Source organism: Anolis carolinensis, chromosome 1, assembly GCF_035594765.1.
Source record: "Anolis carolinensis isolate JA03-04 chromosome 1, rAnoCar3.1.pri, whole genome shotgun sequence".
NCBI classification, from domain to species: Eukaryota; Metazoa; Chordata; class Lepidosauria; order Squamata; family Dactyloidae; genus Anolis; species Anolis carolinensis.
Window position 1 is genome coordinate 221,094,724 of NC_085841.1, and position 25,706 is coordinate 221,120,429.

The 25,706-nt window shown below is 43.4% G+C and overlaps 1 protein-coding gene across 4 annotated transcripts in view; it reads right to left on the reverse strand.

The window, feature by feature from the left end:
• Positions 1–14,826, reverse strand: part of gpd2 (glycerol-3-phosphate dehydrogenase 2) — a 104,407-nt gene extending 89,581 nt beyond the window's left edge. For 2 of the 4 annotated variants that reach the window (XM_062965542.1, XM_003224603.4), the window contains exon 1: positions 14,567–14,826. The gene's annotated coding sequence lies outside the window, so the exon portion shown is untranslated. Of the gene's footprint in view, positions 1–1,582; positions 1,981–14,336; positions 14,489–14,566 lie in introns of those variants that run through there. The other 2 variants (XM_062965551.1, XM_062965533.1) reach the window with 2 other exon arrangements.
• Positions 14,827–25,706: the final 10,880 nt, after the last annotated feature.

Genomic DNA, 25,706 nt, shown 5'->3' on the forward strand with positions numbered 1-25,706 from the left:
TTAGAATATTTTATGTGTGGTCCAAGACAACTTTCTTTCTTCTAATGTGACCCAGGGAAGCCAAGGGAAATAAAAATATTTAGAATAAGTGCCTTTTGTAAAGCCTCCCCCCCAGAAATATAATGTGGATTAGTCCATTCTCTGAAACATGACCTACTTGGTAAACATAGCCAACGTACCAAGCCTAACAATATGAAAGCATTTATGATGACTGCTTGTTGTCTGCACGTTACAGTATGACTGAAGTTGCTTTCCTTTCTTCTGAACTTTTAACATACGGCCATACATGAGACGTTGTTACAAGGGTTCCTTTCTAAGTTAAACTGAACATGATGTCATTACCCATATGGATTTTTAAGAACGAACTGTTGAAATGGAGGCTCAAGTTAGACTGAGATATTATCCTGTGGTATATGTATGCCCTCTTAGTAGTTAGCTTCAATATAAGTGTCAGTATCTTCAATATCTTGTTACAATAGCAAGCTTTATTAAACAGATAATGGCTATGATTTGGGAAGCGCCACTGCTATACTAATATCTATTATCATAGAACAATATTGTGTTCTGAGTATCAAGGTTATGAACACAAAAGGGGGAACTCACCCTTTGAGGCAGCTGCTGAAGAAAACCTGTGATTTTGTTTCCCAAAATCAGAAAAAGATGGCGACTAATTATAAAACCACAAATGCAGTCCTCATCTGCTTGTTGCACAAACATGCACAGAAACACCAGTGTGGCAGCCTGTTGTCAGCACTGTTCATTAATAGTGGATGATTCACAGATGTTCAAAGCAGCAACAAAAAAATAGACTACTAAAGAATTCTTAACATAGAGAAAACCCACCAAGATTGATAAACAACTATGAATAGAGGAATTTTTCAACGTCTCAGAAATGTTAGCAAAAAAGGATTCCACATTAATTAGACAGATCTCTGTTAGCTGCATCATAAAAAAAATCTCATCGCACTAAGAGGGAAGATATCAAGTGCAAAAGGACTCAAGGAGGCAGCTGTTAGGTAACCAATATGTCTACAGTAACATAAAACTTTATCCTCGGGAGGTAACATAACGTCCATTTCTGTAAAAGCATATGGGTTCAGACTCAGTCCTAAGCACTGGTTTAAAAATAACAATAAAGTCAACCTTGATGCCCGACAGGAAAGAATTGTATGTGCCATATTGCAGGCACTCTATCAGTCTGGAAAATGTAAACTTAAATAAGTCATGATTTACAAAATACATTGTGGAAGATAATAACCAATTGTATGAGGGCCACGGCAAACCTTTTCTCGTTACTGGCTTTAAACGTTGCCTACATATAGGTCTAAAAACCCTACAGACACCAGGTCCAATCTCGTCTTGAAAGCTCTGGTTAGTATTTGGATGGAAGATCCTCAATGAGTACCAGATGCTCTGGGCTATATTTCAGAAGGAGGAACTGGTAAAACCACTTCTGAGGATTCCTTGTCTAAGAAACTCTTATGGAATTAATGGGGCTGTCATAATTTAGCAGGTGACTTGAGGGCACATACACCCACATACAGGTTGAGCAGTCCTTCCTGCTCCTTCAGCCTAAACTTACAGAAGGTTTGTTGAAAGATGGCAATTGTCTTCTAATTAACTCTCCAGATAGTATCAGCTACCATAGAGTAAGTTTTTGAAGCAGCCAAGTAACTGGATTCCATCTTCAAAGAACAACACAACCTCAGGGTTGAAGGTTCAATTCTTGCTTCCCAAGGTCTCAGATATAAGAAAAGAGGAGATTTATCTACCATTCCGCCCTTATGCACGTGAGCACACCCATGCTTGAACCATTCAAACACACAACGACGTCCATAGGAACGGGCTTGCCTGTCTTTAGACACAGACATGTAGGCCTTCCATTGTCCCACTACTGCCTGCCTCGTGAATTGTGAATACACTACAGGAAACACTGTCCCATCACCATGGTAATACTTCCCTTCCATACCAACTTGACTAATGTAAGCCATCATCACCATAGTAACAAAAGATGCAGTAGTACTATCACTTTCACTCCAGAGTTCCAGGTGTACAACAGAAGCTAGACAGGAGCTATGAACTGCACAATCTGTGGCCCCCCAGGTGTTTTGGACTTCAGCTCCCAGAATTCCTAACTATTGAACAAGCTGGCTAGGGCTTCTAGGAGCTGGAGTCCTAAACACCTGGAGGGCCACAAGTTATACAGGCTTCCTTAAGACAAAAGCACATACTATAGTCACAACAAGAACACAATAACTCCCCTGCAGGAACTGAACCTACTTCTGAATCTCAAAAGACAACTACCCTATATCCAGGCAGTCCCCAAGTTACAAACATCTGACTACAAATGGCTCATCTTAAAGAATGGGGCAATGGTGGTGGTGGCCAGTGCAGCTGGCTCCCTGGGACTTCCCCTCCCAGTGGACTTATCCACAGATCGTATTAAAACTGATAATTTTGGATCTCAAATCTGTCCTCAACTTATACACGAGATCAGCTTCTATAAGAGTATATCCGGTACTTACTTCACCAACTGCAGCAACTGAATCCCATCTTCTTGCAGGCTGCTGACTACATGGAATGGGGAAACTCACTTCTGTGCATGCTCAGGCAAAGACAGAGATTGCCATAGGAGGATCATTTTTAGCATCATCCCCATGGCAACTGTAATATGTTTTTTCTACCTTTACAACAAAGTAGGTTTGCTACATTGTTCGACTATACTGATATGAGCATCTTCTAAATTGACTAATGTCTATTTTATAAGTACTAAACTGAAGTCATGATCAAGTTGAGAGGTACTTGTCCAAGCTTTTTTTTTTAATAAAACAGGCTGTATACACTGATTTATACCTACAATTCCTTAGAAATTAACAGAAGACTCATCACAATAAGTCAGTTCAATTCAGTTCAATCAAAATCAGTTCAATAAGTCCTAAACTACACATCTTTCTACAAAACAAAGTCTCATGAGAGATTCAGCCTCAGAGATGTGGCAGTTTCTCCAATTGGAAATTTTATAGAATGCAGGGCAAAGCATCTTCTGGAAGCAATGACAAAAATGCCAGACAGCTAATAAAACATCTGTTTGTGTAGCAGGAATCTCTCTTCTCCTTTTCTTCCATGTGCCCCTCAAATCAGCTCTAGAGTCACTGTATAGAATTGTAGTGGAAGTCATGTTGATTAAAACTCAATGTAAAGCTAACCCTAAAGCCAGCATAGTGTAGTGATTTTGAGCATTGGACTACAATTCTGGAAACCAGAGTTTGAATCCTCACTTGGCCATAAAACACACTGGATGCTGCTGGGCAAGTGATTATTTCAGCCTTGGAGGAATCTCTCTATGAAACAGATGTCTACACAAACACTCTTCATTGTCTAGGAGGAATAATATCAAATTTATCACATTTGCTACTACAGCATTTAAATCTACCCCATCCCAAGTTTTTGTGATCTTTGATTTTGTACCCTCCCCAAAATGTCTCCAAGGGACCTGTCTAGTTGCCTACTATGATCTAAATTGAGGCGGGAGGTTAAGGAACCCCAGGAAATACCATATATGGGCAGAGATGGCGACAGCTAGCGACCCGGGTGCATAAACTCACAGAAACATGTGACTTCTGGGAAATCATGTGTTTCTGAAGAAATGAAAGCTAAAGATAAACAAACAGCGCATGCGTACGCAGGCGCTCTGAAAGATTTGTGAGCACGGCACAAAAGAGTGCAGCCGGCCTGCTGGTCAGCATTGATTGGGCAGCGTCACAACTCTAAGCCAATGAATTTGCTTGTGGGCGGGCATAACCCGAACCCTGTAGTGTGTATAAATGTTTACTCAGCCTGCCACTGGGCGTTCTCCCTGGAGAGGCACTTACTTTGTGCTAGGGGGAACCCTAGTGGCCATTAGCGAAATAAAACTGCTTTCTTGGAATTCCTTCAGTTGTCCGTCCTCCATTCCTCCACTGCGCCCAACAAGAACCGCAGCACAAAGGTTCCGCTACATTTTCTGGTGACCCCGACGTGATTTTTTCCTATAAGACGGGCCAGGAGATTGGAGACGGATCCCGTTGGCGGGACGGCCTCAACTCAGCGGTGGGGGCCTGAGGCAACTACCGTGAGACGAGAAGGGGCCCCTGAATATTACATGACCGGCTGCGGTACTTGCCTCTGATGCCAACGCCGACTGACGGTGGAAGCTGCAACACCAGCAAGGTTCCATAGAAACCAGCTAGGAGGAAGAGGATCCAGGGAAAAAGCCCAGGGGCGAAGGTTGGTCCGACGTCTACAGAAATCTGGCAAGTATAGGGGTTTGCATGAGATATTAAGGGAACGCCAGCGCTGGGAGGGACAAAAAAAGTTCCCAGGGAGGTAAAAAGGGGTTCTGTCTTGTGTTTCCTGACGCATGCCATTGAGTGGCCAGGTGCCCAGGCCAGGACAGTCCCCTCTATTAGGCAGGATGGGAGGGAAAAATTCAAAGAGCTCCACTCCCTTACAATGCATCTTAGATAATTTTGGCTCTTTTGCTAACAGAGCCGTAGCAGGGAATCCAAGGGACCTGAGAGATTATAGACTGAGAAATTTGTGTCAGGGAGAATGGCCAGAGTTTGGTTTAGGTTGGCAAGTAGAAGGAACGTGGGATCTGAAACTGATCCGAACAGTGGAAGAATATTGTGCTGTGAATCATCCGAACCAGTGGGTCTATATTGCTACGTGGGAACGGGTAGTTAGAGAAGATCCAGGTTGGGTTCGACAGTGCAGGAATGGCAAATGTATGGTGGTGAAGAAGGAGGGGAAAAAGAAGGAAGTTTTCCAATCCAATGAGGAGGACTACCCAGATTTACAGTTGAGTGTACAGGCTAGACAACAGGAATTATTGCCGCCACCCTTGCCACCGCCCCCCCCACCCCAGGGAACAGCCCCCGGTGCACCTACACTAGGAACGAGACCCCCACCCTACTCTTCGGAGTCAACCGAAGCGGCCAAGAAACACTATCCTAGCCTAGAAAAATATCAGGAGGAAACAAAGGAAAAGAAGAAGTCACAACGGATGCCCAGTGATGCTTCTCCGGCACAAACTCGGAGACATGGAGCTCCGGTGTGGTCTGGTGATTCACCGACCGGACCGGCCCTCCAGATGCCCTTGAGAACGGTGCCTGTGATAAACAACAGGAATGAGATAGTTCAAGCATACCAGGTAGTGCCTTTCAGTAGTAGTGACATTTTGAATTGGAAAAATAATACTCCACCTTATAGTGAAGAACCCCAAGCTATGGCTAGGCTATTGGAAGGGATTATGGCAACCCATAATCCCACCTGGCAAGATTGCAGACAATTGTTGAATATGTTGTTCACATCAGAGGAGAGAAGAGCAGTGTTGAATAATGGGGTAGCCATGGCCCAGGTTGGTGCCCCACAAGATGGTGATGCAGCCGAGTGGGGAGCACAGAGGTTTCCTGTGGAAATAGATCCCCAATGGGACACCGCAGAAGAAGGACATTTGCAGAGACTGAGAGGATTCCAGCGTATATTGGTAGAAGCGGTAAAGAGGGGCCCGCCGCGACCCGTCAACATTGTAAAAATTCTTGGGAGTGGTACAGGAAAAATCTGAGTCACCAACAGCCTTTTTGGAGGCAGCATATAGAAAGTATAGCCCATATAATTTGGAGGATGAAAACGGTAGGAGGGCGATTCAACAGTCTTTTATCAGTCAAGCGGCTCCTGACATCCGGAGAAAGATTCAAAAGCAACCAGGATTTCTAGGAAAGACTATGAATGAATTGTTGGCACTCGCAGATCAAGTTTATATGGCGAGGGACCAGGTAGAAGAAGAGAAGAAGGACAGGAAGAAGAAGCAGGAATACCAAGCATTAGTTACCATGATGGAACAAAGTGCAAGTGGACAGAGAGGAAGAGGAGGATATGCCAGAGGGGGACAAGGAGGAAGAAGAGGGCCCCCTCGGAGGTTAGGTCGAGACCAATGTGCTAAATGTAAGAAGTTTGGACACTGGAAAGGTGAATGCCCAGAAGGAAGAGAAGGAAGTCAGGAAGGACCGAGAGAAAGAGGAAGGCCTGAGAGAGGAAGAAACCCAGGAAGGGGAAGAGGGCGTGGGAACTACGTACCTTTTCCTGCAAGAGAGGTGATAGCTGCAGCAGCTGTGATGGAAGAAGAATGGGAAGATATGGATGGAGGAGAGGAATGAGGAAGCCAGGCTCTTGTTTTGTTGGACCCCGGGGAGCCGATGGTCACACTTGAAATCGGGGACCAACAATTGGACTTTTTAGTGGACACAGGTGCCGAAAAATCAGTAGTAAATACAAAAATTAGTCCACCAACTCGGGAAACTACGAAAGTAATAGGGGTGTCTGGGAAGACCCAGAAGTGCCCCTTCCTTAAGGAACGCACCTGCAATCTGGCCGGACATCAGGTCAAGCATAAGATGTTATATCTCCCAGACTGCCCAGTCCCTTTATTGGGAAGGGACATTTTATCAAAATTACAAGCACAACTCCAGTTCATGAAGAATGGACAAGTGGAGCTATCATTTCCCATGGAAGAGGAATGGAGACTGTTTCAAGTTAGGATTTTTACTGAAGAAATACAATGGCCATGGCATGAGACTCCTTTAGTGTGGGCAGAAGATAATCCTCCAGGATTAGCTAAATATGTTCCACCGGTGGTGGTGGAAGTGAAAAGAGGAATGGGACCCATATGTAAGCCACAGTATCCCGTCAGTCGAGAGGCAGTGCAGGGGATCAGAAAGCATCTAGAGCGACTTCTGCAGCATGGGATATTGGTACCATGCAGTTCCCCATGGAACACGCCCCTGCTCCCAGTCAAGAAACCAGGAGGACAAGGAGAATATCGCCCAGTTCAAGATTTGCGGGCTGTAAATCAAGTCACCGTTCCCCTAACCCCGGTAGTGCCAAATCCATACATCATGATGAGTCTAGTACCAGCATTTGCCAAATGGTTTACTGTATTGGATTTAAAGGATGCATTCTTTTGCATTCGATTGGCCCCTATATCCCAACCGATCTTTGCTTTCCAGTGGGAATCTCAGCAGTCAGGGCAAAGGACCCAGTATGTTTGGACACGCCTTCCTCAGGGGTTCCGGGACAGCCCGACCATTTTTGGTCAAGCCCTGGCCAAAGACTTACAGGATTTTGTAATACCTAAAGAAGAGGGAATTTGGCTTCAATATGCAGATGACCTGCTTATCGCTTGCCGGACACTAGGGGGCTGTAAAGAGCATACTTTGAGATTTCTCAAGACATTGGAAGAAAAGGGTTACAAAGTGTCAAAGAAAAAGGCCCAGTTGTGCTGTCCCACGGTGAAATATTTGGGGTTCCATCTGACCGAAGGAAAGAAGATGTTAGGAGCTGAAAGAAAGGAAGTTGTTTGTGCCATCCCCACTCCCAGCACCCGGCGACAGGTGCGGGAATTTTTGGGATCAGCAGGATATTGTAGACAGTGGATCCCCAACTACGCCGTGTTGGCTAAGCCACTGTACCAGGCTACGAGAGGTGGAAGAGAAGATCCATTTGAGTGGACAGAAGAATGTCAACAGGCATTTAAGGCATTAAAAGAAGCATTGATGTCATCTCCAGCATTAGGACTGCCCGATTTGGAAAAACCATTCACTCTGTTCGCTGCAGAGCGGGAAGGAACAGCGGTTGGAGTATTGACCCAACCACTAGGTTCATGGCAAAGGCCGATTGCCTACTTGTCAAAGCAATTGGACACAGTGGCTCGTGGATTGCCACCTTGCCTGAGGGCTGTGGCAGCATCAGTAGATTTAATCAAAGAAGCGAATAAATTGACCCTAGGACAGCCACTGACAGTTAAGGTGCCCCATAGCGTTAAGGCACTGTTAGACATTAAGGGACCGCGCTGGCTCACAAGTGAGAGGTTAATGAAATATGAGGGATTGTTGTGTGACAACCCACTGGTGACCCTGGAGACTTGCTCCACTCTGAATCCGGCCACCTTGCTCCCGACTCCAGGAGACACCACGATCCATCAGTGTGCCCAGGTGATGGATGAGGTATTCTCCAGTCGACCGGATTTGAAGGATGTGCCACTAACTAAGGTGGACGACACTCTGTTCACAGATGGAAGCTCCTTTATGGAAAATAATCAAAGACACTCAGGTTATGCGGTTGTTCGGTGGGGGGGAGAGACGCTGGAAGCAGAGTCACTGCCCCCGGGGACTTCTGCCCAGAAGGCCGAATTGATTGCCCTGACCCGAGCGTTGGAATTGTCAAGCGGAAAGCGGGTTAACGTCTACACAGACTCAAAATATGCCTTCACCACCCTCCACGCACACGGAGCACTGTACAAGGAGCGCGGGCTCCTCACGTCTGGAGGAAAGTGCGTAAAACATGCCGGAGAGATTGTGGATCTCTTGGAGGCGGTTTGGAAGCCAAGGCAGGTGGCTGTGATGCATTGTAAAGGGCACCAACGTGGAGACGATCCCGTAGTGCAAGGAAATAGGCAGGCTGATCTGGCAGCTAAAGAGGCAGCTAGGCTGCCCTATATTGAACATCAGGTAATGGCCCTACAGGTAGAATTAACTGAACATAACATTACATATACACCAGAGGAAGAAGAATGGGCCTTAAAGGAGAAGGGTCAGTGGTCAGGAGAACTCATAGTGATGCCAGACGCCCGTGTCTACGTCCCTAAGGACTTGGCATGGCACTTAGTCCAACACATGCACCAAAACACACATTTAGGAAAAATGGCATTGGCAAATCTGCTAGGACGACAGTTGTATATCGATGGATTACATAGCCTAACGGCAGCAGCAGCCCGAAGATGCTGGACATGTATCAAAAATAACCCCAGAGAAGGACCCCTCAAGCCACCAGGAGTCCAACATGTGGGTGGGGTACCCTTTGAAGCTTTAGTCACTGACTTTACAGAAATGCCCCCATACAAAGGATACAAATATTTACTGGTGTTCGTGGACACATACACAGGATGGGTGGAGGCTTACCCTACAAGGACTGAGAAGGCTGTAGAGGTGTCAAGAGCTCTAATGAAAGATGTTATTCCCAGATTTGGCATACCCTTAGAAATTGGATCAGATAATGGCCCCGCATATATTCAACAGGCTGTGCAAGGATTATGTAGAATTTTGGGCATAAAATGGAAGTTACATTGTGCATATAGACCCCAATCTTCTGGAAAAGTGGAAAGAATGAATAGGACATTAAAGGCTCAGCTTGGGAAACTTTGCCAAGAGACAGGATTGCCGTGGACGGTGGTTTTGCCCATGGCATTATTAGGAATCAGATGTACACCACACAAACGGACAGGACTCTCCCCTTTTGAAAGACTCTATGGACGACCCCCTTTGAACTTGAAGGGAGCCTTAGAGACAGGAGCTGAGCAACACCTCATAGGAGAGAAACAGACATTGGCCCAGGTTCAGGCTTTGGGCAGACAAATGCAGCAGTTAGAAAAATACATTTCTGAATTGAACCCACCATTCCCTACCACACCTCTACATTGTTTTTCACCAGGTGACGAGGTTCTGGTCAAGGATTGGAAGATTGAGCCATTGGGACCCAAGTGGCGAGGACCCTATGTTGTGCTCCTGTCTACCCCCACTGCAGTGAAGGTGAAGGAGATTAAGCCGTGGATACATTACACCCGTGTAAAGCTAGCACCTGAGGAGTGGCGGACGGAGCGAGTTCCTGGTGAGGACCTGAGACTCAGGATCATCCGGCAACTCCCTAAGGGGTCAACAAGGCCATGAAGCTGATCCCTTCGGGTGCAACGGAGCGTCGGTGGTCAAGTATGTCGCAGCATGGCCCAACAAAGGCGCTCTCCGGGAGATGGTGGCTAGACATTTTGAGAGGAAAAAGTGGGAGACAAGTTATGAGGAGGGGAGGAAAGCGCACTGTGTTTGGTATATTATTTGTGCTGAGTTTTATTCTCTCTTTTGGAAAAAGAGCACATGGGAATTGGATAAAAGAACATGCCAATTATATGTTTGAGCAGCACGGGAAAGAGGTAGCATTAATATATGAACACCCCCTCACCGTAGGAGATTTTTCATTTCTTCCCGATTTAATTGATGAACCACAGATTGTGTTGGAGGGATTGTCCAAGGCTCAGGAGGGTCCACCTACCGTGTTTTCTAGCATACCGCAAAGGATAAATAAAACTCGGTTTCGACGGTTTAGATACCATACCTCCACCAGGGGTTTGTGCTTCTGTTGTGGAGGATCGGGAATATGGAATTCTGAGTGGAAACACTGGGGAACTAGGCAGGCGTTCTTTTCCCGATTAGGCAATTATTCCCATTGTCGAGACCGGTTCTATCTACATGGACGATTTAATACATCTTATGTCTCACGATTAAATCTAACCGCAACCGAGTGGGCTAGCATGTATCCAGATTATCCCACATTTAGTGTGAATGATTCTATTGAGGGCCTAAAATCTTATATGAACATACTGCAACAATTAACCCAACTGAGCCTAGGTAAAAGCCTCTGTCCGTTATGGCAAATTAGGGATCCAAATCTATGGTTTTTCTTTGATAAATGGGCCACAAATTATCACCCCGGCAACTACCAGTGTGTCGGTGTGGGTTATTTGACATTCCCAGTTCAGGTCTTACACAAAAGGCATCAGCGCCTGAAACGGGACATTGTGCAAACAGGCCCTCTAGGACCAGAATGCTCGGATGAGGTCATTATTAACAAGGCTCTGTCAGGTTCAGAAGCCTCCCGTGTAGGAGGAGGCCTGATCACAGGCTTGTTGACACTGGGTGCTTACCCAGGGATTGTAGCTCAAGCAAACCGTAGAAGTGTTCTAGGCCTGACTTGCCGCCTTGAAAAGTCCATAAATGCCACTGGTAAAATTTTCCGGGAAATCCAGTCTGAAGTAGAAGAAATCAGCCAGATGGCCCTACAGCATAAGTTGGCCCTTGACTACCTACTGGCGGCCAGGGGGGGGTTATGCGCCATGGTTAGAGGGCGTTGTGTAGTGAAATTTCATAACTTGAATAATACTATTGAAGATGACATCGAGTCATTACAAAAGTTAATTTACAATAATGTCCAGGAGATAGAAGGTTGGTCTCCCTTCTCCTGGGTGACTAGCTGGTTACCCTCAATAGAATGGTTGAAGAACATATTGTTGGTAGGGATTTTAGGATTGTTCATTGTTCTCATAGTTATGTGTTGCACTCCAATAATGATGCAAATGTGTACTAGGTGTGTCACACAATCTTTACCTGAAAAAAAGATAGCCATACTCCAAGCCAAGCGGGATTGGATGGAACCATAATGCTTTGCTTCAGCTTTTGTACATGCGCTTCGCAAAAAGAAAATGGGGGAGTGAGGCGGGAGGTTAAGGAACCCCAGGAAATACCATATATGGGCAGAGATGGCGACAGCTAGCGACCCGGGTGCATAAACTCACAGAAACATGTGACTTCTGGGAAATCATGTGTTTCTGAAGAAATGAAAGCTAAAGATAAACAAACAGCGCATGCGTACGCAGGCGCTCTGAAAGATTTGTGAGCACGGCACAAAAGAGTGCAGCCGGCCTGCTGGTCAGCATTGATTGGGCAGCGTCACAACTCTAAGCCAATGAATTTGCTTGTGGGCGGGCATAACCCGAACCCTGTAGTGTGTATAAATGTTTACTCAGCCTGCCACTGGGCGTTCTCCCTGGAGAGGCACTTACTTTGTGCTAGGGGGAACCCTAGTGGCCATTAGCGAAATAAAACTGCTTTCTTGGAATTCCTTCAGTTGTCCGTCCTCCATTCCTCCACTGCGCCCAACAAGAACCGCAGCACAAAGGTTCCGCTACAAAATTACTCATAATATGACCAAAGTATGACAGCCCCAGCTTAATCATCCTTGCTTCTAGTGGGAGTTGGGGTTTATTTTGCCTTATTCCACATTCAAACTCTAAATAGAGTGACACTTGAGTCTTCAACATAATGAACACATTAAGAGGCACAAAGTAAATGTGCCTTTTATCTACAGTTCTGTCCTCCTACACTTCACTGCTGAGCCCATATCCAAACATCTACTGTCCGAGTCAAAAACCATGCTCTGACAAATGGTATGGTCCACTCTGTTATTCTGCATGATACTCTCTCTACTTAGTGAGTGTAAATTAGTAATGATTTTTTAAGAAGATACACTAATCTATTATATACAAGTTAGCATATTAGATATCAACAACACTTTGAATTATGCCCAGAAGTGGACTGGCCGCCAATGGAGCTGTTGCAACAGTTGTACGCTCCCTATCGCCAGGTCCAGATAGCAATATGGCTGCAGCTCTTAGGACTAGCTGTAGCCCTGTGTCACTGTGGTCAAATCTGACATCTCTACAAAAAGGTGTAGCTAGCACATATGCCTTAAATATGCAAAGATACTCCACTGAAATCTGAGCTTCGAGACTCAGAGTTCAATCCAGGAACACAACCAAACTGCAGACTTGTATCTTTCGGGATGAGGGTGTAACATAATCCAGCACAGCCTAAGATCCCTTTTCCCTGTTATGCCTTCCCTGATCGGCCTTATGACTGACTACTTGAAGTTCTATCTTTTCTAGATTAAGTTTCAATTTGTTCACCTTCATCCAAACCATTTCTAATGACGTCTGTTTGGGATAAAAAACAGCTTTCTTAGATTACAGTGGAAATGAGTAATGGAGCCAGGTGTCTTCTGCATGCTGATGGCATCAGGCCCTAAATTCTAATTGACCTCTTCCAGCAGCTTCATATATATGTTAAATAGTCTGGGGAATAAAACCCAGGCCTGAGGAACTCTAATGGACAACAGTCAATGGGCCAGACACAAGTTCCCTGGTACCACTTTCTGGATTCACTCTTCCAAGAAGAAAGGAAGCCACCATAAAACAGTGCATCCAAGCTCCATTCTAGCAAAGTGACCAAGAATTATATCATGCTCAATGGTATCGAAAGTCACTGAGAGATCCAGTAGTATCTTCTGGAACACACTCTCCCTGCCCATTTCCCAGGACAGGTCATCCAAGGCAACTAAAAGTATATCCGTTCCACAGCCAGGCCTGAGACCAGACTGAATTGGATTGAGATAATCCATCTCATTCATAAACTACAGAACTGGAAGAGCATCACATACTCCATCACCTTGTTCAAAAATAGAATTCTTGACACCAGTTAGGAGTTATCCAACATAATAGGATGTAGGGAGAGTTTTTGTAGCAATAATTTTAGAACTACCTTCTTTAGGAATGCTGCAACTTTGCCTTATTCCAGTGATGCACTGACTATTCTCACGTAACCAGACTTTTTATGAGCCACCGGGGGCTCCACAAAATAAATAATAAACACATGCGATATTCACAACAGGTGAGTTGGTCCAAAACACCTGGAGGGCCAAAGTTTGCCCATGCCTTGTGTAGACACACTCTCAGCTTGGGCTCATAGGTGCAAAGGATGTAGTTTATCGGTAAGGTAGGAGCCTCCGATGGCCTAGGGGATAAAAGCCTTGTGACTTGAAGGTTGGGTTGCTGACCTGAAGGCTGCCAGGTTCAAATCCCACCCGGGGAGAGTGCGGATGAGCTCCCTCTATCAGCTCCAGCTCCATGCGGGGACATGAGAGAAGCCTCCCACAAGGATGCTAAAACATCAAAAACATCCGGGCGTCCCCTGGGCAACGTCCTTGCAGACAGCCAATTTTCTCACTCCAGAAGCAACTCCGGTTGCTCCTGACACGAAAAAAAAAATCGGGAAGGTTACAACACTCTGTCCATGGTCATGAACTGAAATTCCTGAAATTCAAAACAGGAGAGACCCTCTTATCCATCCTATTAGGGCCCCATTTAGGCGACTACAAAGCCAGCTGCAGGCCCAAAAAAAAATCCAGAAAGCAAGAAGAGGAAACCTCACTAACTTCCTCTCCTAAGTGTCCAAAGAGCGAGAGGAGAAGCCATATCATAAAATCATAGAATTAGAAGTGATCTCCAGGGGCCATCAAGTCCAACCCCATTCTGCCATACAGGAATACACAATCAAAGCACTCCCAACAGATGGTCATCCAGGATTTCAGAAAAGGAGAGTACACCACAGTTTTCTCTAAAGCAGGCAGGGGCAAACTTGGGCCCTGCAGGTGTGTTGGGCTTCAACTCCCACCATTCCTGACAGCCTACTACAGCTCCCAGAAGCCCCCAGCCTGCATTCGCAGGCTGGGGGCTTCTGGGAACTGTAGTAGGCTGTCAGGAATGGTGGGAGTTGAAGCCCAACACACCTGCAGGGCCCAAGTTTGCCCCTGCCTGCTCTATACACACCCAGCGCCCTCAGAGAGCTTGGCTGCCAGACCTTGGATGTCAGCCGGCGAGCTGGACCACCCTCCGAGGCGCGGCCTGAAGCGGGAGGAAGAAGAGACAAGCGGCAAGAGGCGGGGAAGGAGCCGGGGTGCCTCTGCGGCGCCAGGCCCAGGCTCAGGAGAAGCGCCACTAGGCCCCAAAGTGGCGCGAGGGGGAGGGGAGAGGCGCCGTTGCTTGGCAACGCGCCCTCTCCTTCCTCGCGCAAAGGCTTCCCTTACTTACCTCAGGCTTCTCGTTTCCCCTCTACTTCCTCAGAAGCGAACGCTCTCCCGCTCCCCAAAAATGGGAAGCTCAGGGCACCACGGGCTGCTTCTCCTTCCCCTAGTCTCCTTCTTCCTCCTCCGCCTTCTCCTCACTAAGAGCGAGTGCTTGCTTGAGGCTTCCTCGCCTCGGCACAAAGCGAAACCGGACTCTCCGCGCCCCGCCCCGTGCCAAAGAGGGAAGGGGCGTCCACATGGCGGAGTTGACCCGCTTTGGCACCACTTCAGACTCCCGTTTCTCCATGCTGGGAAATCCCAGGAGTTGGACACTGAGGACGCAGGGTCGTAGCCAGAAAGAAAATTTGGGAGGGGTTGAAACCCCCCCCCTCCCCCGTCCCCGCACAGTGACTTTTCAGGTCAGTCATCTCCCTGGCTTTTGAGGGCTTCATCACACTACAGCTTAGATCCACTTTAGGGAAGGGCCTTTAAACAGCTCAGCCAGACAGGTCCTGGGCCTCACCAAACTACAAACCCCAGAATTCTGCAAGAGGCAGAAACCAGATTTAATGTGGAGTCATACTCTAGTGTGATGAGGCCATTTTAAGAAGAGACTTGTCAACATGTTCAATGTGTTGTTGGAGGATTTCATGGTCGGAATCACTGGGTTGCTGTGAGTTTTCTGGGCTGTATGGCCATGTTCCAGAAGCATTCTCTCCTGACATTTCGCCCACATCTATGGTAGGCATTCTCAGAGGTTGTGAGGTCTGTTGGAAACTAGGCAAGTGGAGTTTACATGTGTCCAGGGTGGGAAACAGAACTCTTGTCTGCTTGAGGCAAGTGTGAATGTTGCAATTGACCAGCTTGATTAACATTGATTAGCCATTCAGTTTCAAGGTCTAGCTGTTTACTACCTAGGGCAGTGGTTCTCAACTTGGGGTTCCCAGATGTTTTTAGCCTTCAACTCCCAGAAACCCTAAAGCTGGTAAACTGGCTGGGATTTCTGGGAGTTGTAGGCCAAAAAGATCTGGAGACCCCAGGTTGAGAACCACTGGCCTAGTGGAATCGGGGTCAGCTATCACCTGCTGACAAAGGATTCCCACAGTCAGACCTTGTAACTGAAAGGCTAATCAAGGTGGCCATTTGAAACATTCACACCTGCCTCCAACAGACAAGAGTTCTTTCTCCCATCCTGAACATTCCACAGATATGTAAACCCCACTTGCATAGTTTCAAGCACACCTCACAACCTCTGAGGATCCCCACCATTGTTGCAGGTGAAACGTCAGAAGAAAATGCTTCTGGAACATGGCCATACAGCCCAGAAAACTCACAGCAACCTTGCCAACATGTTGCAGACTACCAAAAATGTCCATATCTAATGTTTTGCTAAGCTGAAGGGATGATGACAGAAGTAAACATGTGTGATTACTACAAATTCAGCACTCAGAGCAGCTAAAAGAAGTTTCCCAGTTTGGGAAGAAGTCTCATTGTTGTATCAAGGATTCTCTTTTAGTTCTTTGAGTGTTCTTACCACCACACTGTACAGTTCAACAAAACCTAAAACTGTATAATGTTACTCAACCAACGGGTTTCACAAAGCAGCAACATGTTGTTTGCTCTTGATTCAGGAAAACAATCATTATATTTTTCTCCAACAGTTCCTGTCTGGTGGATGATGCTGTGAAAAAATTGCAAACATAATAATAATAATAAAACTTTATTTATATCCCACCACCATCTCCCCATGGGGACTCGGGGCGGCTTACATGGGGCAAGGCCCGACAACATAGTTAAATGGATATAGTTCCTTGGCAGTTTCTGACAGGTGGAATGTTGCAAGTTTTCACTAAGGCTAGATGTAGTGAGTGAGCATTGCAGTTGATGTAGACAGCGATATAATTGCTTGTACTCCACTAATGACCACTCGTATTAGCAGCTCCATCATAACCCTGTCCACACAAATACTGCAAGTTCAGCCCAATGTTTTCCAGTGTTTTCAAAATAATGTCTGCAAATCCTCCACGTGTCATATCATTTATCTCCACAAAGCCTGTAAATCAATGTACCTTACCGAGAGCAATAACTGTTCTGAGGTACTCAAAATTTTCTCCTGCCAAACCAGAGAAACACTGTGATGCATTGCATCTTTCAACAATTTTTTGACTAGATGGCCCATGTGGTCTCTTCCAACTCTATTATTCTATGATTCTATATTATTGTCTTTATCATTATTATTATCATTATTATGTGTCCCTCCAGATGCTGGACTACAACTCCTGTATTCCTCACCATTAAACATGACTGAAGTCCTTCCAGGCAGGCCCTATATCCTAGGATCTGATTCTAGATTTTCTGCTTTAAATTGGATTATATGAGTCTGCACTGCCAGATAGTCTGGGATAAACAGAAAACATGATCCTGGGATATAGGGCTGTCTGGAAGGACCCTAGAGCTGATGGGAGTTGGGATATATTCACCACTAGAAGGCTTCAGTTTGTTCTGTTTAGTTAGAATAGTGATGTTTGAATGTAGACCCAAGGCTTGAGAATATGATGCCTGATGTTAAAATGCCCTTTAACTTTCCCCCAACCTCAAAGCCACCAGTACTGTTGCGTTACAATTCCCATTATCCCCAGTCTGCATGGTGAATGATCAAAAGTGATGAGAGTTGTTCAATAACATCTGGGAACCCAAATTGGGTAAAAACTAATGCGCACCAACCATTACATTTAAAAACTTATAATTGGCCCTCCTTATACAAGCTCCATCTCATCCACCAGCAGTGAGGATTGAGCCCCGGAACTGATGGAAGCGCAAGTGGCTATAGGGTCACAAGGGTTAGCAACCCGAATGACACTGCCCAAAATTTAATTGCTAAAATACCAAAGTCAAAATATTATCCAAATTTAAGGTGGGTTGTTGTGTGTTTTCCGGGCTGTATGGCCATGTTCCAGAAGTATTCTCTCCAAATTTAAGCTATTCAGTCAGAAATGGAAAAGAAAAACACAGGATCATATATTTTGACAAATGGTAAATTTGCGTGAAGCCAAAAGAGTGGATCAATGACAAATCAGATAAAGGAAATACATGGATTTTCCATCCATTGATTTACCGGCCCTTTGAAGTCAACTGTGGCCCTCAATGAAAATGAGTTTCACGGCCCTGATCTAAAGAATGGGAGGAATAAAGTTCAACTGTGGTGCTATGGGGGGTCAGATAAGTAAATGAAAGGGCCCAGGTTTAAATCTCTATGAATTGCTCATAGAGCTTTGGCAATTTGGTTCTGCAGATGTTTTGTTTCCTAAGCTTGGGTTATTTGCTACAAGTGACTACTACAGTTCACTGCATCCTTGGGATGATTTTTTTTGTGTCAGAAGTGATTGGAGAAACTGCAAGTCGCTTCTGGTGTGAGAGAATTGGCCATCTGCAAGGACGTTGCCCGGGGCCACCAAAACGTTTGATGTTTTAGCATCCTTGTGGGAGGCTTCTTCCATATCGCCACATGGAGCTGGAGCTGACAGAGGGGGCTCATCCACGCTCTCCCCGGGTTGGATTCGAACCTGCAACCTTCATGTCAGCAACCCAACCTTCAGGTCAGTAGTCTGCTAGCACAAGGGTTTAACCCATTGTGCCAACAGGGGCTCCTCTTGAGAGGATTGGGAAGAGGCATAATGTATATTACCTAGATCTTGGAGGGAGAGGGAGATAAAATGCATTTAATAAAAAATAAATTTCCACAGATCGGTATGCAAAAATACTTTCTGTTTTGCAACCTATGAAACAATATCAAAGCTGTTTTCTCAGCATGGGTTATTATGTACAATAGGCTTTTGATATTTGCTATGATTTGGTTCCAGGACCACTGTGGATATCAAACTTGTGAATGCTCAAGTCTCGTTATATACAAGGGTCCCTTATATAAAATGGCAGAATGTTTGTCTTTTGAAATTTTTTTAGAAATGTTTTCAAATCATGGATGGTGGAATCCATTGATACAGATTTCCAGCAGGCCATTAGAGAGGTTCCTTCTTCTTCAGGCAGCACAGAATTGAATCCACTGCCCTTTGTGTTCTGGCTTCCATCAGATTTGCAAAGAAATAATTTAAAGGTGGTATGCTATTGGAACCAGGACTTTCAAAACTACATGTGGTTTAATTTTGTTTTAAAGTCATTTTTGTGATTTATTTTCCTATGCTACTAGGAACATATTTGTTTATAGAGCGGTGTACAGCTTTTCTAAATAAAATAAATATTTTGACCACCATTTCATTTTTGTGCCAAACTAAAACAGTCAAATATAAGAAACTCCAGATCTTGTGAAAGCAGTTCTTTGACTTTTGCAATCTTTGATTCTAAGGAGAGAACTGCACCTTCATATCCATCTTGAAATAGTGATAGGGCACTGGATATATCTTTGGCCTGATATGTCAGGATTCTTTATGTCTCCATTTTCATTTAATGGGGGCTGTACTTTAAGCCTGGAGATGGGTCATTGCTCACCTGCTTTGGGTACAAAAATCACAAGTTTCGAAAATTCCCTGTCATTGTCACAACAGCAAATTTTCCCTCTGAAACCTGGGAAGGCTGCTGCCAATCAGTGCCAACAAGCCTGGGCCAACTAGACTCATGATCTGGTGCAGTATAAGGCAGCTTCCTGATGTTTTCAGTATAAACTATTTCCAAAGACTGAAGTGTAACACTGCAGCTTATTCATGTTTATGTAAACATCCCTAATCAAGTCAGTTGGAGAGTAAGGAAGGACACTTCCTTGTTTCTGGATGTAGTTCAGTGCTAGAATATTTGCTTATCCATGTGTTCCCTTTAAAAAGATAGCAACCTCTCCCCCCCCCCCTAGAAATATAGCAGTTCAATGTGAGTTATTTGCTTTTTTCCCTTTACAAATGCACCATAATCCTATGTATAGAAGAAATCAGGCACTTTTCAGAATGGAAGAAAATTCAAGAATAAGTAGTACCCTGGGATATTCCAAGCAACCTTTTAAAAAAGCCCAGTTCCCTTTAGAGAGAGAGAGAGAAAACCCCTGGAGGCTGCTGATGTGTCTATAACAATCTGCTTTTTGAGATTTTTAAATAAATGTATAGGTTGCCTATCTACTGAGGGAATATAGCTGCAAGGGAACAGTCACTGCTTATCCCAAAGGCACAAACTTGAGGTTAGGAGTCCCTAAACCAACCCAGCTAAGCTCACTTCCTGGAACAATTCAAACTACTTCTAAACTTCTAAAGCAATTCCAGACTCCATCCAAGTAAATTTTATACCTGAGTCAGCAATGATTGGTGGCATCTATCTTAGAGAGGGCAGTGAATCCACTCTACATTTGAGCCTAAGTTGTAAAGGTGCTATCTGAGGTGCTGAATCTATTATGCAGATAGGGCTCAGCAGTCAGCATGTTGGATAGCCCTCTTTAAAATTTTGACTAAAACGTAGAATGGGCTCACTCCCCACTGACCTGGAACCCTGATCGGTGGAGGGTGGGTGCTATGTCTAAAAAGGAACAAATAATAGTAGATTCTAAATGTCATTATGACAGTTGTATCCTGTTTCTCCAAGGATGACAAATGTTATATTCTCCCACTTTTATCCTTGCAACAACCCTGTGAGTGCAATAAGCCAGGAAGTGATTCATCCAGGCTCGCCTAATTAATTTCACAGTGGAGCATTGATTTTAACAATGTCTTCCAAGATCTAAGTCCAACATGCTTGACTGGAATGATCTTAAGCATGCATCTTTCACGGGAAGGAGCTCTGCTTAGCAGAATACACTTTGGCAAACAAATATACAAAACATGTATGCATACTCATCATTATTAAACAGGCTATAACATGAATGAAGGGCTATGATTATCCGAAATAACACAGTGGTTTATAGTATTGTCCATTAATAATTTTTTTATCTTTTAAGGTTCACATGAACAAGATAAAGGCCCTGCCTCCTCAGTCATAACTCTTGGGATTGTTAGGAAATGTTCAATTCATATATTCACAATTTCATTCACATTAGTCAATATATCACCGTTGCAACAGTATCTGCAGATGTTAATAATGACACAGAGAAATGTTAGATAACAATACTGATAATACAGCAAATACTATTGAAAATAAATAATGCAAGATGCATTTGGTATGATCATGATTTTCAAATTGTGACTCATAGAAACCAGAAACTTGCTCACCAACCTTTCTATGTAGTGTTCAGCAGAATAATGAGTATATTATAATATGCACACTCAGTCCACATGCAACAGTGGGAAAGTCCAGATGAACTGATTTTTGTCTCCTGCAGTATGTTTCAGAATCCTCCAGAAAAGTATTGGTACATTTTAAAAGCTAAATGTTGAAATTTTCTCTTGTGGATGTTTTCCTCGTACCGGCATACTTTTGAATATTTTTGTGCATTGTGTACACTGAACCATCAGAAAACAAGAGTATCACATGTGAACAGTTTTGGATTTTGGATTTCAATTAGTGGTGAACGAAACAAAACTCACTTTTGTTGGCTATATGATTGAGACATTAGCCAATTCCATCCAGGAATAGAGAAACATAAGAGATACAACTAAAGGATAATTCTAAGTTTATACACAGATTACACTGCATTAACCTCAACATTGAAATTTTAAGAATGCACATAACACTACATACTGAAGGTTGGCAAGTTGCACAATCAATCAGGAGAAATAATAGCATCCTGAGCCTTAATGTGCTTTTAATGAACAAGAGCCATTAAAAAAAGATACAGGAATATCTATAATGGACACCCCCATGAAATACCTAGCAACATTATAATACAGTTGGGAAACTCATAACAGTGACACTTCCAAAATGATTAAAGAAAAATCAAAAGTGTTGAAAAGATTATATCTTTCCTGACTAGGTAAGATAGCAGCTGTGATAATGAGTATTCTTCTTTTAAAAATTATCTGTTTCAGGTTCTGCCAAGTCACCACCAGACAGTGTTATTATTAAGTGACAATACTGTCTATTAACATTTATATATAATGGCAAGAAGCCTCAACTGAGTAGCAGTATGCATAGGAACATGAATGCTCATGGATTAGGCATAACTAATTTGCCTTTTTACAGTTATGCATTTCAACTGAAACAATGAGTCCACCTGACAAATCGAAATACAAATTCTCCACAGATTAAATTTGAAAAGAAGAAAAGGTAGATACAGGATAACAATTCATTACAAGATCTTAAGTTGTCATATATCCTTTCTTATTAATGACTCTACAGACAAGGAAGAAATGATACAAAAAAACCATTCTGACTCCCTGTTGTATCTAGTGATGAATCACCTCTGTTCTTTGACAAAGGCGGACTGGTTCACTCCTAACACTGGTACAGGGAACAAATCTACACAATTGGGGATCTGTGTACAGATTCTAAACCTTTGGTTGGTTCTATCATCACAGTTTGTATTTTGCCACACATCCATTAATGAGAGGTCAATCTCTCACCGTTCAAAAGCATTTCATAGTTGGTAAGTGATAGCCTGAAAAGTATGTGTTCCAACATTTATAGGCTGAATAGATGACTGATATGTGAAAATAGGGTTTGCATGAAAAGACCTAATTTCACTGGAACAGCAGTCAAAAGTCAGGAGATCATAGCTATCAAGACCCATCTCGAAAAAGGAAATTGTCTTAAAATATTACACAGATGGCATTTGAATCTGTTCAAAATTAGTTGCATACATTCCAAGTTTAGTGCCAAATAATAAGAGGATCTGCACTGAGACATCTCTAAACATATGAATGAATGGATTTGCTTTATTTAGTCCACAGGCCATTTACAAGTGTGGGAAGGGGCAACTCAATGATACCTCATCAAAGAAATAATAAACCACTTAAGGTACCAGTTCACACAGTGGCAGTAGAAGACAAATGTATCTGTTAGTAATTTTCAAGCATCTGACATGGTTTTCAATGCCGCATTTAAAAACAGAGCAACCTTTTGGGTAATAGTGTTACATGCTTCTATACATATTGGAAATAGCAGTTTGTCAGAAGAAATACTAAAATCAGATAGATTCATTTTCTCCAGACCCTTGATAAATTTATAATACCATACCCTGGCTGTAAATTTCTTCCCTGTGCCAATGGGTCCATGTTTCAGTAGCCCTAGTATTATAAAAGGAAAATCTAGATGGAATGGGAATTCCTTTGGATCATACCTCCAGCTACTGAGGAATTTCTGCTGGTGTTTTGCCAGGCTACTAATATATGGGTTCTCCAAGACAGAGCCACAGTAGGTGAGGTTTGACATGTAATATGCAATTATTGCTGTTTCATAACACCTCACCTACTGTGGCTCTATCAAAAAGGAAATAAGGTTCATCTGGCACGGTATGTTTTTGAAAAACCCATGTTGACTTGTTTGTGAGTGTGGCATTCCTTTCCAGGTGCTTACAGATTGTCTCTTTAATTATCTGCTCCAGAATCTTTCCTGGTATTGATGTCAGGCTGACTGGGTGGAGATTGTTTGGGTCCTCTTTTTTGCCCTTTTTGGAGATGGGAACAACATTTGCCTTCTTCCAAGGTGCTGCAACTTCTCTTATTCTCTAGGAATTGTCAAAGAGGATTGCTAGTACAGTAGAGTCTTGCTTATCCAATGTTCTGGATTATCCAACACAGTCTGGCTCCACAGCTGTTTCTCTAGGCAGCAAGGACTGAACTTTTTACAGATTTAATTTCCAACAACATTGTTACTGCAAGTTCATTTGATGCAATTTTATCTTTATTTGTAGTCAATTTGTTAGTAGCCAATGTTTTGTAGTGAATGTTTTCAATACAATGCGATGTTTTGGTGCTAAATTCGTAAATACAGTAATTACTACATAACGTTACCGTGTAATTGAACTGCTTTTTCTGTTGATTTGTTGTAAAACATGATGTTTTGGTGCTTAATTTGTAAAATCATAATGTAATTTGATGTTTAATAGGCTTTTCCTTAATCCCTCCTGATTATCCAACATTTTCACTTATCCAACGTTCTGTCAGCCCGTTTATGTTGGATAAGTGAGACTCTACTGTAGTTCTGAAATTAATTCTGCCAGTTGTACCCTTGGATTTAGTTCATCTGGCCCTGTTAGGGAAATAAATCAGAAGGAGGGACAGCCACAAGATATCTCTCTCCCCCTCTCCTTCATTCGGCCAATATTGTCAACATCTATCACCAATACCTCTCCTAGAATTTTTCCTCACCCTGTGTGGCAACACCAGTGATTGAACCTGGGTCTTTCTGGATGTTCGATCACTGAGCCGTGAACCATAACAAAACCCACAAACTCATAAGGAAATCACTCAGCCACATTTGTCACCAAATACTGTATATTCTGTACCTTCTTAGAATATAATTATTTAAATATAATTGACTGAAGCTAACATTTTTCTTTTAACTATATGCTACTTTATTACATATTGGGTAGCATGATATGAAATCCAGAGTTGAACTTCAGCCATGTTTTTTTTAATTGCCCAAAAATGCATCTATTTTCCAGCAGGAAGAATACTAACATAATGTTGTCCAAACTCTAAGTAAATTTGCCTGGAGCAGCAATGCTTGTGGTCTACAAATGTTTTAGCTGACAGTTCCCAACATTCTTCTCCTTTCATGTTGTGGTTTGTAAAATATCGGTATGCGTAACTTCCAGCACAAGGCATTAAGCAACAAGGTTCTCTGGGATGGTAATTATGTAAGCTTTACCAATCATTTCCACCCACATAATTATTTTGTTTGTATCTCCTCTTCCTCACCATCATCCCTGAATTTAAAAATTACATGCAAGCAGCAATGCAAATTTTTAGCATCAAAAGAGACTGAGACAAAGAAAAACATGAAACCTACCTCCTGCCACAATTTCATTACACAAGTGGCTATCTCTTGTCAAAGCAGCATTGTCTACTCTAGTCTTCTTGATACATATTCTATTTAAAACAGTGGTTCTCAATCTTCCTAATGCCGCAACCCCTTAATACAGTTCCTCATGTTGTGGTGACCCCTAACCATAACATTATTTTTGTTGCTGCTGCATAACTATAATTTTGCTACTTTTATGAATCATAATGTAAATATCTGATACGCAGGATGTATTTTCATTTACTGGACCAAATTTGGCACAAATACCAGATACGTCCAAATATGAATACTGGTGAGGTTAATGGGGATTGATTTTGTTATTTGGAAATTGTAGTTGCTGGGATTTATAGTTAACCTACAATCAAAGAGCACTCTGAACCCAACCAAACCTGGCACACTACCTACATGGCCAACACTGAATACTGGTGGGTTTGTGTGTGTGTGTGGGGGGGGGGCTGTTTTAGAATTCTGGGAGTTGTAGTTCACCAACACTCAGAGAGCACTCTGTACCAAATTGGTGATGGAACTAGTAAACTTGCCACATATACCCAACATGCCAAACTTTGAATACTGGTGGGGTTTTGAGGGGACTAACCTTAGAGGTCTGATGGTCTTTGATGACCCCTCTGACACCCCCTCACGACCCCCCCAGGGGTCCAGACCCCCAGACTGAGAAATGCTAATTTAAAACCATGTACACAATAAAATACAACTCTCATAGTTGCCATCTGCTTTCAGCTCTCCTTCCATAGTGGAAACACAAGTTCCAGCATATAGTTATGTGACACATTGAGGGTCCATTAATCTGACCTACAGAAATATTACTTCTATTCTTTTAAAATATGCTTTATCTGTTTACCTGGGAGCAAGTCACACTGAACTTAATAAGGCCCCTAAAAAGGCGTGTGTTGTAATATACTGAAATACAGGTGTAGGAATCTTGATCTTGTTGGACTCTAGATTTTGTTGGACTGCATCTTCCAGCAGCAATAACCGACATAGCCGATGGTAAGGAAGACTGGGAGATGCAGTCCAACAATATCTGGAATTTGATTGTTGCACTCCCACCCCTCCTTTAACCTATGTACTTGGAGAGGAATGGTTTAAATGTTGAGAAGGTAAAAAAAATAGTCCACTCATTTAGAAGCTTTATATAAGGAGTTGAAGGGATTCACATATTTACATGAAAGCTGCACATGTCAAAATTCCCTCTGACTTTAAAGAATTTGGGAGCCCAATTATCCTTTGGGTCTAGTCCTTCTAATTAAATCCTAACT